The following is a 14,871-nucleotide window of genomic DNA, read 5'->3' on the forward strand; positions in this document are numbered from 1 at the left end:
CACAATTGTGCGCACCTATGAAAACTAACTAACTACAGTAACACTAAAGAAATAGCTAAGTTATGAGTTGTAAAACTAAGTAATGATGTCTGTAAGTACTTTGTACACTAAGTAAGTCACTACAGTGATAACTAGGAGTGATGAAGCGCTGTGTAATGTATGTAGAAAGTGTTCTATCACTACAGTATGCTCAACAAATTCAGCCTCATCAGTCTGTAGGGTTGAGACTGCAGCATTTGTAAATTCAGGAGATATTCTGTCTTATCCAGCTTATTCAGCTAGGACTCAGAATTTCCTCAGATTTATCCATCATGCTTGTCTAATTCCTCATCACCCTCAGTCTCCTTGGCTCTCCAACACTCTCATATCCAAGCTGCTCTATGTTGATTCAGGATATATCCAGCCCTATCTATCTATATCCTTCTCTCTTAGCCTTCTACTTGGCTTCCTGCTGCTATCCTTCAACTCCTCTGTCAAGTTGATTATCAATAATTCAGCTCCTGATGTATTCAACCATTGGCTTCTCAGCTGATTTCAGGATTAGTTCCTGATCTTGTTCACCTTCTTCAGGAGGCTTTTCAAGAGCTTTTTCTGCTCAACTTGGATCTCCTTCACAATTTAACACCAATCCTTCACTTCAGCTCATTGTCTATATAGCTACAGTGAAGCTGAAACTTCTGCTATAGATTTTCTCTTGCCAATAGTGGCCTGGTCATTTTTCTCACCAGTGGTGGTCTGGACCCTTGAACTTTCACTTGTCAGTGATTGTTTAGTCCTCTGCATTCTCTTCAGATATTGGATCCAATCCATTTCCTGAAGCAGTTTGTAATCAAAAGGAAGAGCTACTGCCCATACTTCACATTGTCTCAGGATATTTGGCACCAAATCTGAGCTATTTATTTAGCTTCCAATGTTCACTTCAGTGAATCTTTCACTTCAGTCAATCACCTCACTTCAAGTTTGCCTCTTTAAAAGGCTTTGGAGTTTTGGATCCAAAATCCTCTCCTCATCTACAAACTATCCTTTCCTTAGCCACACAAGTTTTACACTTGGGGTTATCCATTTCCTTCAGGCTTTGTTTCTGTACAAGGAGTCAACTACACATTAATCCTTCAACCTATCCCTCAGTTTTATACTGCACAGGGATCTCATTTCTTCATCTTATGATGATCAGCAATTGGTTTATTATATCCTTCAGGCTTCAATATGCTCCTGGACAAGGATCTCAACCAATCCTTTAAACCATTAATATTCTGCCATCTCCTGGTTTACATCCTTTAGTGTTAAAGTCATGACTGAAAACAAAGTGACCAGACTGGGGATTGAACCCAGGACCTTCTGGTTATATTCCAGATGCTCTAACCAACTGAGCTATCCGACCTTGGTTCAACTAATGAGGACTTTACATATGGTAACAGTGGCCATCCAATCAACACTTCTTAAGGACTTACTATCTTCTTTTGCCTTGGTTGATGGAATTTTGCATAATACCATTTACACCTCATTAGGGTGTCAGGATTGAATCCTAACACACCCTCCCAATCTGACACACTTATGTAATCAATCATCCCCGAGGCTAGCGCTCCGGGGCCCATAACCTGTTAAAGTCATGACTGAAAACAAAGTGACCAGACTGGGGATTGAACCCAGGACCTTCTGGTTATATTCCAGATGCTCTAACCAACTGAGCTATCCGACCTTGGTTCAACTAATGAGGACTTTACATATGGTAACAGTGGCCATCCAATCAACACTTCTTAAGGACTTACTATCTTCTTTTGCCTTGGTTGATGGAATTTTGCATAATACCATTTACACCTCATTAGGGTGTCAGGATTGAATCCTAACATTTAGGACCTGCCCTAAACAAGGATTCCAACCTAGCACTTCTGTCCATTCTGTTCCAGTTTCTCAGCTATCATCCAATATTTGTATAGCTTCAGTCAACTTGGAACAAGGACTGCAACCAATCATCACTATCCTTTCAATCCCTTATGGTCAGATGCTCCACATAGTGGTCTCACAGAAATTTAATCTGCTAAGTGTCATTTTCATGATTTCTTTATTTTTTAAAATCACTTACTGCTATAAAAATTCAGACTATTTCCTCACTCTCAGCTATTGTTCAAGACATTCCACTCCTGTAAATCCTTCAAGCCTTGCTTGTACAAGGATCCTCTTTTTGGTCCCTATCTTCCTGGTCCCTATCCTTCAGGCCCTGCCTGTACAAGGATTTCACTCAGTCACACTTTGGCTTCACTTTCAAATCCTCCATTTAATCTTGGGTTCAGATCCCTTGGGTTCTGCCTATACAAGGATCTTCACCTTGGAGTTATATTCTTCAGGTCCCACCTGTACAAGAATCTTCAGCTCTAGGCCTTAGGTTCACATCCTTTAGGCTTTCCTTGCCTATACAAGGATCTTCACCTTTAGTTTCAAATCTCCTTTTCACTGCTGGTTCTCATCCTCCTGGCTTCAGCTATATAAGGATTTTCACCTTCAGTTTATAGCTATCAGGTCTTACCTGTGCAGGCCACATCCTTTAGGTTTTACCTACACAAGGATTTCCACCCTTTAGTCTCTGTGATTCACATCATCAACATTGAGCTCACCTCTCCAAATATTGTCACAATTTGGTTTACAGGTGTACAGCTCTCAGATCTACATCTTTAGCTCCATCCATATAGAGAGTTTTATCTAGTTTTGCCTTAGGATTTATTCCCCAGGTCCCACCTGTGCAAGAATCCATATCTGGCTACATCCTTTAGGTCCCACCTATACAAGGATTTTCAGTAGAGTTTTCTATGCTCTGCACCATCTCTCAGATTCATATCCTTAGGCCCTGCCTATACAGGAATTTTCATCTGACTCACCAAATCTCTCCCAAGTTTGGATCACTTTTGAGTTACATCCCATAGATTCAGGTCTTCACAAGGATTCAGCTCAACAATTATCTGGACTTTATCCACTTTTCATCCTTCAGTGTTTCAACACTGTACATGGATAACAGCTTTTGGGTGAATTAGGAATTTTCTGGACAAGTAGTAACACCTCTCTCAAGTTTGAGATTGGTTTAATGCTTACTTTGGAAATATTCCTGAGACACTTAACACTTTATTCCCAGTGGTCTTCTGGATACATGTCATCCATTTCCCTCACTAACTCTCTCCAATAATCATCCATTCATCTCATGCCTCATTCACATTTTTCACACCACCAGCCACCCCTCAACAACATCTCATAGGTCTTATAGCCCTGCATGATGCATTCAATTTAATGGGGCTTTGGCCCAGTTTATGGCTAAACACCTCCCTATGAGTGAAAATAGGCATAGGCCTATGTCTATGCAGGAAATGGTTTCTGTTATCAGCTTCATCCCACTGAGGGTAGTCTAGTTGTAGACATCTTCTTCAGAGAACTCCTCTCTATCCTCTGTCTGTTTCATCACATTGCTTCCAAACCCTCTCCTCCTCAACATGTCCTCATCTACTCTGATAGTCTGGATTCAGTTCAAGTGCTCAACTCACTTTCCACCAGAGAGTCCTCTCACAACTCCATTTCGACATGAAGGCGGATTCCAAGGGTAGGGAGCGTTTCTGGAGGCCTCTGCAAACAACAGATACACCACAGCAATTAGATCTTGTGTTCATCACTTCAATAGTGCACATGAATACATCTAATTGCTGTTGTTCCCTTCGTCCTACCATCACCACCACCTGCTAATATCTCGATTACCACTCCCCCAATCACCTCCAACAATCACCTTGTTCATATCTTGATCAGATCTCACACTATGAACACTTTTTCTTGAGAATGCTCAACTTTTTATTCTGGAGCTTCGAGTTTGTTTTATTTATAGCTTGTCGTCCTCGCGCTATATACACGCGTGCGTTGGTGGACTACAGCAGGAACACGTCAGGAACAACGCTATGCAATCCGTTTGTCAATATCTTCACTACTGCTCCAGCAGTGTGTACTTTTACACACCAACTTCGACTTTGCAATTCCGAAGTTTTGGTAACTTGTTGTCAGATGATCAAGGCAGGTCATGGGACACTTCTGGCAGTCACAGGTGCCGGAGTTCCGAGCAGAGGCCTGTGATTAGCTTGATCAGGAGTGTCATCTGACTCTGTCCTTCTTCCTTCCTTTCCCCCACCATCTTCGGATTTGGGTAGGACATCTGCACACTCCCCACAGCTCTGATAGCTCTAACATCTGTTGAAGGAGACTGCACTTGTTGAAGTTGAAACACACTGGAGCGCCCTTCAGCTAACCCAAACAGTATGCCACCCAGCTCAGTGCAGAGAATGTCAATGCCTTAATACAAGCTCAGTAGGTTGTGCTACAGAGTCTTGTAGTTGCTCAGTACTCCAATAAACACAGTAACAATGACCAGAGTCAATATAGTATGAGTATTGATTTGTATCTTTCAACTGTAGTAGGAATACAGGTTTGTTTGGTCTTGTATGTACTAGAAACGCATGAGGCGTGATAATAGGTGTCCACAATTGTGCGCACCTATGAAAACTAACTAACTACAGTAACACTAAAGAAATAGCTAAGTTATGAGTTGTAAAACTAAGTAATGAAGTCTGTAAGTACTTTATACACTAAGTAAGTCATCACAGTGATAACTAGGAGTGATGAAGCGCTGTGTAATGTATGTAGAAAGTGTTCTATCACTACAGTATGCTCAACACAACCCCCTGATGGAACACTTTTGCAATCTAGCACAAGTCCATCACTTTCACAACTTTTTCTTCTTCTCTTATCACAACCCCCCAACACTGTATATCCTTATTCATCGTCGGAGGTGGAAGGTTTGACAAGTCCGATCATAGTTCGGAACTTCTCTACCTTTTGTTTTACAAGGGCCTTTGTGAGCAGGTCTGCTGGATTATCCTCAGTGGGCAGGTAAGAAGGGGCAAGTTTGCCATGAATGACTTGTTCTCTGAGCCAGTAGAAAGTCCGATCGAGGTGCTTCATTCGTCCGTGATGTTCCGGATTTTTAGCAACTTGAATGGAGGATTGGTTGTCGACATGGATAATGGTAGGAGATGCGACTTTATAACCAAGCTCGGTGAGGAGAGAACGAATTGCCAACACTTCTTTGCCCACTGCATTAGATGCCACAAATTCGGCTTCTGTAGAGGATAGAGTAACCACAGGTTGTAGTTTACTACTCCAGCTGACAGCACCTGATCCAATCTTGATGATGTACCCAGTTGTTGACTTCCCATTATCCTTATTACCACCCAAGTCTGCATCACTAATAGCTGTGATCAAGTCTGGTGCAGTAGGATCTGGTCCCAGTTCCAACTCGTAGTCGATAGTTCCCTTCAAATAGCGTAGCAAGTGCTTTACAGCAAGCCAGTGTGCAGGTCCGGGATTAGAGTTGAATCGAGTTAGAACACCAGTGGCAAATGCGATGTCTGCACGAAGAATCATTGCCAGGAACAGTAGGGAGCCAACAGCTGACATGTAGGGGATGTTAATCATTGCTTCTTTATCCTCTGGTGTCTTTGGACTATCTTCTTTAGAGAGGCTGACAGTGGGGTTCAAGGGAGTCTTTACTGGTTTAGAGTCTTGCATACTGAACTCTTCCAGTTTCCGAATGATGTATTGCTTCGCATTGAGATACAACTTTCGATTAGGACGATCTCTCCTGATTCCTATGCCGAGCAAAAAGGTGGTTTCGCCCAAGTCTCGGAGTTTTAGCTCCTTTGACAGTTCAATGACAAACTTATCAAGTACACCAGGATCTTTACAAGCAAGAGTGATATCATCAACCCATACTGGTACAATCACCTTGATATTGCCTCTTTGAAACAAGTAGACACAAGGATCAGACTCTAAGCGTTTAAAGCCAAGTTTGACTAGAACACTACAGAGTTTCTCACTCCAAAGACGGGGTGACTGCTTCAAACCATAAATGGACTTGTTTAGCCTGCAGACTTTTTCTGGTCCACCTTGCTTGAATCCCTCTGGCTGTTTCATATAGATGATGCTGTCGATGTCCGAGTTAATGAATGCATGTGAGATGTCAACAGAGCGAAGCTCCATATCATCAATTGCTGCTAAAGCAAGGACAAGACGTAATGAGGACCAGCGCAGAGTGGAAGCATAGGTTTCCAAATAGTCAAAACCAGGTCTTTGGCTGAAACCCTGAGCACAGAGGCGGGCTTTAAATCGTTCAATAGAACCATCAGCATTGTGTTTAATACGGAATACCCAAGTAGACCCAATTGCTTTCTCTCCTGGTGGGAGGTCAACGATATCCCAAGTGTTATTAGCAAGATGAGCAGAGATTTCATCATTCATAGCTTCCTCCCACTTGAATGCTTCTGAACTGTGCATTGCCTCTCTATAATTTCGAGGTTCCACTTGGATAGTGGTTGATGCTGCAAGTTCTGCATCCCCGTAGTAGTCGTCATTAGAATCATCAGAGTCATCGTTAGGAGCTGGTACACGGGAAGAGGATGGTTTTGTTTTCCACCATTCACCAGGAGGCTTACGGTTACGTGCTGGACGTCGTATAGCAATGGGCAGCTCATCAGATTCATCCTCAGTCACAGGAATATCCGGACCAGGTGTATGTTCGAGTCGAGGTGAGTTCGACATGAAGGCGGATTCCAAGGGTAGGGAGCGTTTCTGGAGGCCTCTGCAAACAACAGATACACCACAGCAATTAGATCCTGTGTTCATCACTTCAATAGTGCACATGAATACATCTAATTGCTGTTGTTCCCTTTGTCCTACCATCACCACCACCTGCTAATATCTCGATTACCACTCCCCCAATCACCTCCAACAATCACCTTGTTCATATCTTGATCAGATCTCACACTATGAACACTTTTTCTTGAGAATGCTCAACTTTTTATTCTGGAGCTTCGAGTTTGTTTTATTTATAGCTCGCCGTCCTCGCGCTATATACACGCGTGCGTTGGTGGACTACAGCAGGAACCCGTCAGGAACAACGCTATGCAATCCGTTTGTCATTATCTTTACTACTGCTCCGGCAGTGTGTACTTTTACACACCAACTTCGACTTTGCAATTCCGAAGTTTTGGTAACTTGTTGTCAGATGATCAAGGCAGGTCATGGGACACTTCTGGCAGTCACAGGTGCCGGAGTTCCGAGCAGAGGCCTGTGATTAGCTTGATCAGGAGTGTCATCTGACTCTGTCCTTCTTCCTTCCTTTCCCCCACCATCTTCGGATTTGGGTAGGACATCTGCACACTCCCCACAGCTCTGATAGCTCTAACATCACCCCACCAGCCTCTCCTACATCTGTACAGACCACAGGCTTCGTTCTAGAGTCTCAGATTACGGATTTTCTGGTATGGCTCCGCCACTATCACTGATCTCTCCACTGTACAGAGCTCACAACACATCCATACAGATCTGACCACATCTACTGCTTCATATCACCTCCAGATTGTCAGATCTTCGGATATCAGGGCTCTCAGTGCGCAGATCACCTCTGATCTTTCATTCTACTAGGTACTGACTGTTATCTGAGCAGATCTAGCTTGATCTGCGCTTTTTTCTTGTCACCCTCCCTCCCATCCCTCTCTTGTACTTGTAATTTCATTTCATTTCATCTTTTTCTTACACTGTACTTGTAGTATGCTACTTACACCTTACCTCACCATGTACCTTGTAGTAGGGCACTTCATGATCCGCAATTTAGGGGCCCTTGGGCTCAAGTTTTGGCTAAACACACCTCCCCTGAGTGAAAACTAGCATAGGTAGGCGCATTGTCCTTATCAACTTCGGAGTTGGATTCAGAGTCTGATTCAGATTCATCAATAGGGATTGGCAGAGTGAATAATTGATTGGGGGCACCCGAAGTCACTTTAAGAGGTTGTTGTTTCGGAGTAGTCTCAGGAGGAACATAGTCTTTACGAAGAGTTGGTTTATCTGGTGATTTGGATGCGTACATGTATCGTTCATCGAAGTCTGCACGTTCACTGATGATAACCTTCTTAGTGACAGGGTTCCAGAACTTCCATCCTTTAACTCCCTCAGGGTACCCAATGAACACACACTTTTCCATATGAGAACCAAGGTGTAGTCTCTTGTCCTTTTGAACATGCACATAGGCCATGCATCCCCATACCCGAAGATTCTCCACATTAGGTTTCTTCTTGTAGAAGACTTCATACGGAGTCACATCTGGAACAGCTGATGTTGGGCAACGGTTCAACACATAAACAAGCGCAGCCAGGCATTCCACCCAGAATGTCTTTGGTAAACCCGATTCCAGCAGCATAGCAGTCAGTAGTTCCGCCAATGTCCTATTCAGCCTTTCAGCGACTCCATTTTGCTGAGGTCGATTTCTGGCCGTGCGTTGTACTTCAATCCCTTCATCTTGTAAGAACTTTTCAAACTCCTTGGATATATACTCTCCACCTTTATCGTGTCTGAGTATCTTGACTTTTAATCCAGTAACCTTCTCAGCCCAGGCCTTGAACCGCTTGAATGCTGCAAATGCATCACTCTTTTTCTTCATCGGTATTACTGCTCTAAAGCGTGCCTTATCGCAGATGAACGGAATCCAATAGCGGTAGCCTTCATGTGAGATGATACCAGTGTCATGTACATCCGTAAAGACAAGTTCCAACACTTCAGAAGCGCGGGTCTCAGTACTGGGGAAGGGATTTGCATGCATCTTTCCCCCAAGCCTATGCTAGTTTTCACTCAGGGGAGGTGTGTTTAGCCAAAACTTGAGCCCAAGGGCCCCTAAATTGCGGATCATGAAGTGCCCTACTACAAGGTACATGGTGAGGTAAGGTGTAAGTAGCATACTACAAGTACAGTGTAAGAAAAAGATGAAATGAAATGAAATTACAAGTACAAGAGAGGGATGGGAGGGAGGGTGACAAGAAAAAAGCGCAGATCAAGCTAGATCTGCTCAGATAACAGTCAGTACCTAGTAGAATGAAAGATCAGAGGTGATCTGCGCACTGAGAGCCCTGATATCCGAAGATCTGACAATCTGGAGGTGATATGAAGCAGTAGATGTGGTCAGATCTGTATGGATGTGTTGTGAGCTCTGTACAGTGGAGAGATCAGTGATAGTGGCGGAGCCATACCAGAAAATCCGTTATCTGAGACTCTAGAGCGAAGCCTGTGGTCTGTACAGATGTAGGAGAGGCTGGTGGGGTGATGTTAGAGCTATCAGAGCTGTGGGGAGTGTGCAGATGTCCTACCCAAATCCGAAGATGGTGGGGGAAAGGAAGGAAGAAGGACAGAATCAGATGACACTCCTGATCAAGCTAATCACAGGCCTCTGCTCGGAACTCCGGCACCTGTGACTGCCAGAAGTGTCCCATGACCTGCCTTGATCATCTGACAACAAGTTACCAAAACTTCGGAATTGCAAAGTCGAAGTTGGTGTGTAAAAGTACACACTGCCGGAGCAGTAGTAAAGATAATGACAAACGGATTGCATAGCGTTGTTCCTGACGTGTTCCTGCTGTAGTCCACCAACGCACGCGTGTATATAGCGCGAGGACGACGAGCTATAAATAAAACAAACTCGAAGCTCCAGAATAAAAAGTTGAGCATTCTCAAGAAAAAGTGTTCATAGTGTGGGATCTGATCAAGATATGAGCAAGGTGATTGTTGGAGGTGATTGGGGGAGTGGTAATCGAGATATTAGCAGGTAGTGGTGATGGTAGGACGAAGGGAACAACAGCAATTAGATGTATCCATGTGCACTATTGAAGTGATGAACACAAGATCTAATTGCTGTGGTGTATCTGTTGTTTGCAGAGGCCTCCAGAAACGCTCCCTACCCTTGGAATCCGCCTTCATGTCGACCTATGCTAGTTTTCACTCAGGGGAGGTGTGTTTAGCCAAAACTTGAGCCCAAGGGCCCCTAAATTGCGGATCATGAAGTGCTATAAGAAAGCTATGGATTGTTGTTGAGGGGTGGATGGTGGTGAAGAGAAATGTGAATGAGACGCGAGGTGAAAGGGAATAATACTATGAGGATGAGGATTGGTGTCTCCTGATGGCAGCTAGTTCAAGTTCAGCTCTAACTGCAGGATTATCTCTAATGTAGATCTTCCAAGCTGATGATGACCATCTACCTAGGGCCATGATGATCATCTCTTGAAGTCCGAGTCCTGCATAGAAAGTAGCGCCCCCAGCACGTCCAGAGTGGCCTCCAAACTCTTTACTAAGGACAGCAAAGAACATAGAGTCAAACCAGCCTCTGGTAGGGACATTACCATCTTCAAGAATGAACAAAGCAGGTCTAGCACCATGGAGTTTATCCCTAACAGTAGCATATTCCTTCAGTAGAGTAACTGGATCAGCAACTTGTTGAGAACAGAACAAGATATCAGTTCCCTGATAGAATGGATCACCCTTATGATATGGTAAGTGGTAGCCAGCTCTCCCAGCCTCAAACTTGAGGGTGGAGCGCTTTATTACCTTCCTCCAATCTCGGAGTGACTTCTGATTAGGGAATGTGAGTTCACCAACTCTATGACATCCATAGAAGCAGCAGCTTATGAGGGTTGCAAACAGAAGATGATTGTAAGACTTGGTTTTAAGTTCAAGGAACTGTTGAAGGTGTGAAGTGCGGAGTGGTGGCTTCCTTTTGACAGGGTCAGCTCTAACCTCCTTGGAACCACGGATTGTAGCTTGTACAAGAGGATGGGAACGAGATTCATCAAAGTGGGGATAGACATCTTTCAGATAGTGCCTTGCACCAGTAAGATATTTTGGACCAGAAGCTTTGTGCCTTGATGTAAAGGACAAGATCATCTAATTTGTTCAAGTCCATAGGTGGGTGGACAGAGGGGCCATTCCGGCGGCTCTGCCCACCCAATGCCTCTAAAAGCACCCTCTCCATCGCGCCGGCAGGAGCTCTCTAGGAGGCTCAAATAAGCGGACGCGTTCTGAGGGGAATTGAAGCTTGTAATCATCAAGCAAAAGTCGGGACAACAAATCAGCTCTGATGTTAGATTTACCAGCAATATGGCGGACTCTGATATCTATCCCAGTCTTGAGAACAATGGCAGCAATGGCCAGGAGAATGGAGTTGTGAGAGGACTCTCTGGTGGAAAGTGAGTTGAGCACTTGAACTGAATCCAGACTGTCAGAGTAGATGAGGACATGTTGAGGAGGAGAGGGCTTGGAAGCAATGTGATGAAACAGACAGAGGATGGAGAGGAGTTCTCTGAAGAAGATGTCTACAACTGGACTACCCTCAGTGGGATGAAGCTGATAACAGAAACCATTTCCTGCATAGACATAGGAAAGGCCAATGTTACTTGCATCAGTCCAGCCCACAAAGTCTGCTTCACTGTCATGCCATCTCTGAGCATCTACAAATCGGATTCCAATAGCAGTCTGTAGGAGATCTGAGAACCAAGTCAAATCCCTGTAAACTTCACCATTGATAGGAATAGCTCGGAACTGAAGAGTCTTTCCACTCATTTTCCTGTACATCTCTGTCAATGCAGGTCTAGCCCATGGGAGAACATTCAAGGACCAGTTGAGTGAACCAGCTAGGTGTTGCCAGTCTCTGAGAGCAGCCTGGCGCTTTGTGGAGGAGAGGAATGAGGTGATCTCTGCTACAAGACCCTGGATAGACTCAGAAGAGAGTGAGATGGATCCCTTGACAATATCTACCCAGAATCCAATGATCTTTAGAGTGACTCCATGCTCCTGTTTCTTGTCTTCATAAGGACACAAGATCATGTCCCAGAATACAAGGAGCTGGACCTGTCTCTTAGGGCGGAGTTGATCATGGAACAGTAACAGATTCCTCTTAAAGTCCCAGCCATAGAAATCATCCATATAGACATGGAGACCAATGATCCCAAGCTTCTCAGAGCCAAACCAGCACATAAGAGATGAGAGGCTGCACCAGCAGCGGGGTGAAGTCCTGGTTCCAAACACCAAACGTCGGACTATGTGATATCTACCATCAACCTCCACAACTTGACATAACTGCCAGAGGGGATGACCAGGGAGGTTGAGGAAGGCTTTAGAGACATCACTTTTGAAGAGAATGAGTTCTTCATCAGGATGCTCTTTCAAGATATCATTAAGTACTTGACCAAAGGTGTGCATATCATCATACTTGACTTTTCCCTCTGCTTTAGGGATGTTGTCATTAAGGCCAGAGCCAGTATGGTCCATAACAACTCGAGGTTTTCCTTTCTGCCAGACCACAAACATGGGAGAAACTTTCATCCCAGGCAAAAGTACAAAATCTTCAGGTAGAGCTTCAGACCATCTCCCAGCTGCAACTTCCTGATCTCTGTGAGCTCTCAGTGCAGCAAAGTCTTGAGGCTCAGAGACATAGTTATCCAGTTTCTGCTTAGACTCAACTTCCCACTCTGCCTCATAGAAAGGCCAGAAACCCTCTCTCAAGGAGCGCATCACAGAGGCTACAAAGGGCTGATTGGGATGGGAAGCAAGGAGACTCTCCAATCTGTCAACATTGAAAGGGGTCTCAACTTTGATATATGGAGCCATAGCTTTGAGAGTGGATTGAATCTGAGGATTGTTCAGGAGATGTTCAGGAGGTGAAGGAAGTGGAGGTGCAGTGTAGGTAGACTGTATACTGGGAGGGATGATTTCTGAAGAACTAGATGAAGTAGACCATAAATAACCACGCCTAAACCGGGGTATAGAGTTGCTAGAACCGGAGTTTGACTCTGGAGCAGCTCTCTTAGTACCAGCTAGTGATCTAGGCCCTGCCAGAGCGGTTTTTACCCTCTGATCTACTGTGCTTAAGCTTCTCATAGCAGGATTGGGAGTCAACTGCTTTGTGGGGCTCTCCACAGACACTACAGAAGCCATGCTTGCGGCGATTTGGACATGGGGAAGTGCATTTCCCCTCATTCCAAAGGATACAAGGAGTATCCTGGCGCTTTGAAGCAGAAGAAGTGCTAGGAGAGGAGCTGGGACGTTTTCTAGCACTGAGAAGTTCCTTAAGCAACAGAAGTCTGAAGTTTTCTGCATTTCCAAGGTCAAAGGGAGTGTTAGAAGCTTTCTGGCGCGCCTCCCTGTCCACTCTAAAGGCAATAGAGGGATCTGATGGAGCAGCCCTGAAAAACTCCATAATAGATGCCTTGTATGCAGAAAGCTCACTCTGACGATGGGGATAGATCTTAAGCACTGGGGCAAGCCAGGCATCAAAAACTCGGAGCCACTGTGCTTCAGATGTGACAGGGAGAGAACGGATTGAGTGCTCCTTCTTGACCAGTTTGTACTCTGAGCCAAAGGTAGTGCTATCATCAAAGATACTAGTGTAACTAGTGATGGAAGCATGGATCTTTTCAAAGTCCACATACCTATCCTTGACAATGAGTTTGAGCAAGGACTGAGGTAGGGGATCAGTGAATGGCTGGGCAGAGAGTAAACTGACTGTGGTGTCAACATGACTGTCCACAGTGAAGAGCATCCGCAATTTCCAAGTCTCAGAAACAGTGGGAGAGAGGTCGACATGAAGGCGGATTCCAAGGGTAGGGAGCGTTTCTGGAGGCCTCTGCAAACCAACAGATCCCCACCAGCAACTGAATCTTCCATTCAGTACCTTGGAAGTGTACAGGAGGCCTCCTCCTCACTTCTGACAGGTACATAAATATTCAGTTGCTGCCTCTCACCAAAAACTCTACAGATATTCCTCACTTCTGAAAATGTGTACAGGTTTCTCCACAACCTCACTTTTCAGCTGTGTACAGATTTATCTCTCTCTCCAGGTTTTACCTCACTTCTGTACAGGGTCTCACCCTCAGATGTGTACAGGTTCCACCTGATTTTTTACAGAAGTGTACAGGCTGTGTTCCTCACCTCTTCAGTTGTGTACAGGTGTTTCCACCTCACTTCTTCAGTTGTGTACAGGCCAGACCTCACTTCTCAACATGTGTACAGGTCACACCTCACTTCTGTCCTCAGATGTGTACAGGTAGCACCTCACATGGGGCCAGTTGGATCAGGTGATGTGTTGATCATGTGTTCTGTTTCAGTCAGGTGCCAGAGTTTCTGAGCAGAGGCCTGTGTGAAAAAGGTCAGAATCATGTGATCCCATCAACTCTTCCTTTCTCTCTTACCACCACCATCTCCTGCCACTTTGGTGATTTGGGTGAGAACACTGGCTTTCTTCCACAGCTCTGATAGCTTCAACATCATCCTCCAGGTCCTCCTTTCATCTGTACAGGCCTAGCCTCAGATTCAAGGACCTGCCATAGCTCTGATAGCTTCAACATCATTTCTTCTTGTCTTTTGTGTATAGATTAGAGGTCTGGGTTCTCAATCTAGGTTGATCTGGTCATTTTTTGGTCACCCTCCCTCCTCTCCCACATCACATCTTTACTTTCAACCATTTCACTCCACTCTAACCTTGTTATTTTATTTTTTACTTAGACTTCTTTTTTCATTTATATTATTTACCATACCATACCCTTCCTGTAGGGCCCTGCATGATGCATTCAATTTAATGGGGCTTTGGCCCAGTTTATGGCTAAACACTTCTCTATGAGTGAAAATAGGCATAGGATATCTGAAGAAGTGAGGGCAGAGAGATGAGGAGCTGCCTCCAGAAGACTGGGAGGGAGTCCAGAGGATGTACCAGGAGAGGAGGAACTCTGAGTTTGACCAACAAGTTTGAGAAGAGCTTGTTGCAAAGAGTTGCTTCTGTCCTGATGAGCATCCTGCTCCATCTGATCTGCTTCAGCTTCAGCAGCAGCAAGCTGGAGTGCATTCTCAGCAAGCTCTCTCTCCATGAGGGCCCAAGCAGCCTCATTAACAGCTTTCTCAGTTGACACAAGTGGTCCATCACTAATTCTACTCTTAGAGGCAGCAGCAGCAGCAACCCTGGCAGCTTTGGCAGCTGCA

The 14,871-nt window shown here is 44.7% G+C and overlaps 2 non-coding genes across 2 annotated transcripts; both read right to left on the minus strand.

The window, feature by feature from the left end:
• Positions 1-1,307: 1,307 nt before the first annotated feature.
• On the minus strand, positions 1,308-1,381 carry C8R40DRAFT_t33. Its single transcript has one exon. It is a non-coding gene; the product is annotated as a tRNA-Ile (tRNA).
• Positions 1,382-1,625: 244 nt separating this feature from the next.
• On the minus strand, positions 1,626-1,699 carry C8R40DRAFT_t32. The gene has a single exon. It is a non-coding gene; the product is annotated as a tRNA-Ile (tRNA).
• Positions 1,700-14,871: the final 13,172 nt, after the last annotated feature.

This window comes from Lentinula edodes, assembly GCF_021015755.1.
Source record: "Lentinula edodes strain Le(Bin) 0899 ss11 chromosome Unknown C8R40scaffold_2, whole genome shotgun sequence".
In the NCBI taxonomy this organism is placed as follows: Eukaryota; Fungi; Basidiomycota; class Agaricomycetes; order Agaricales; family Omphalotaceae; genus Lentinula; species Lentinula edodes.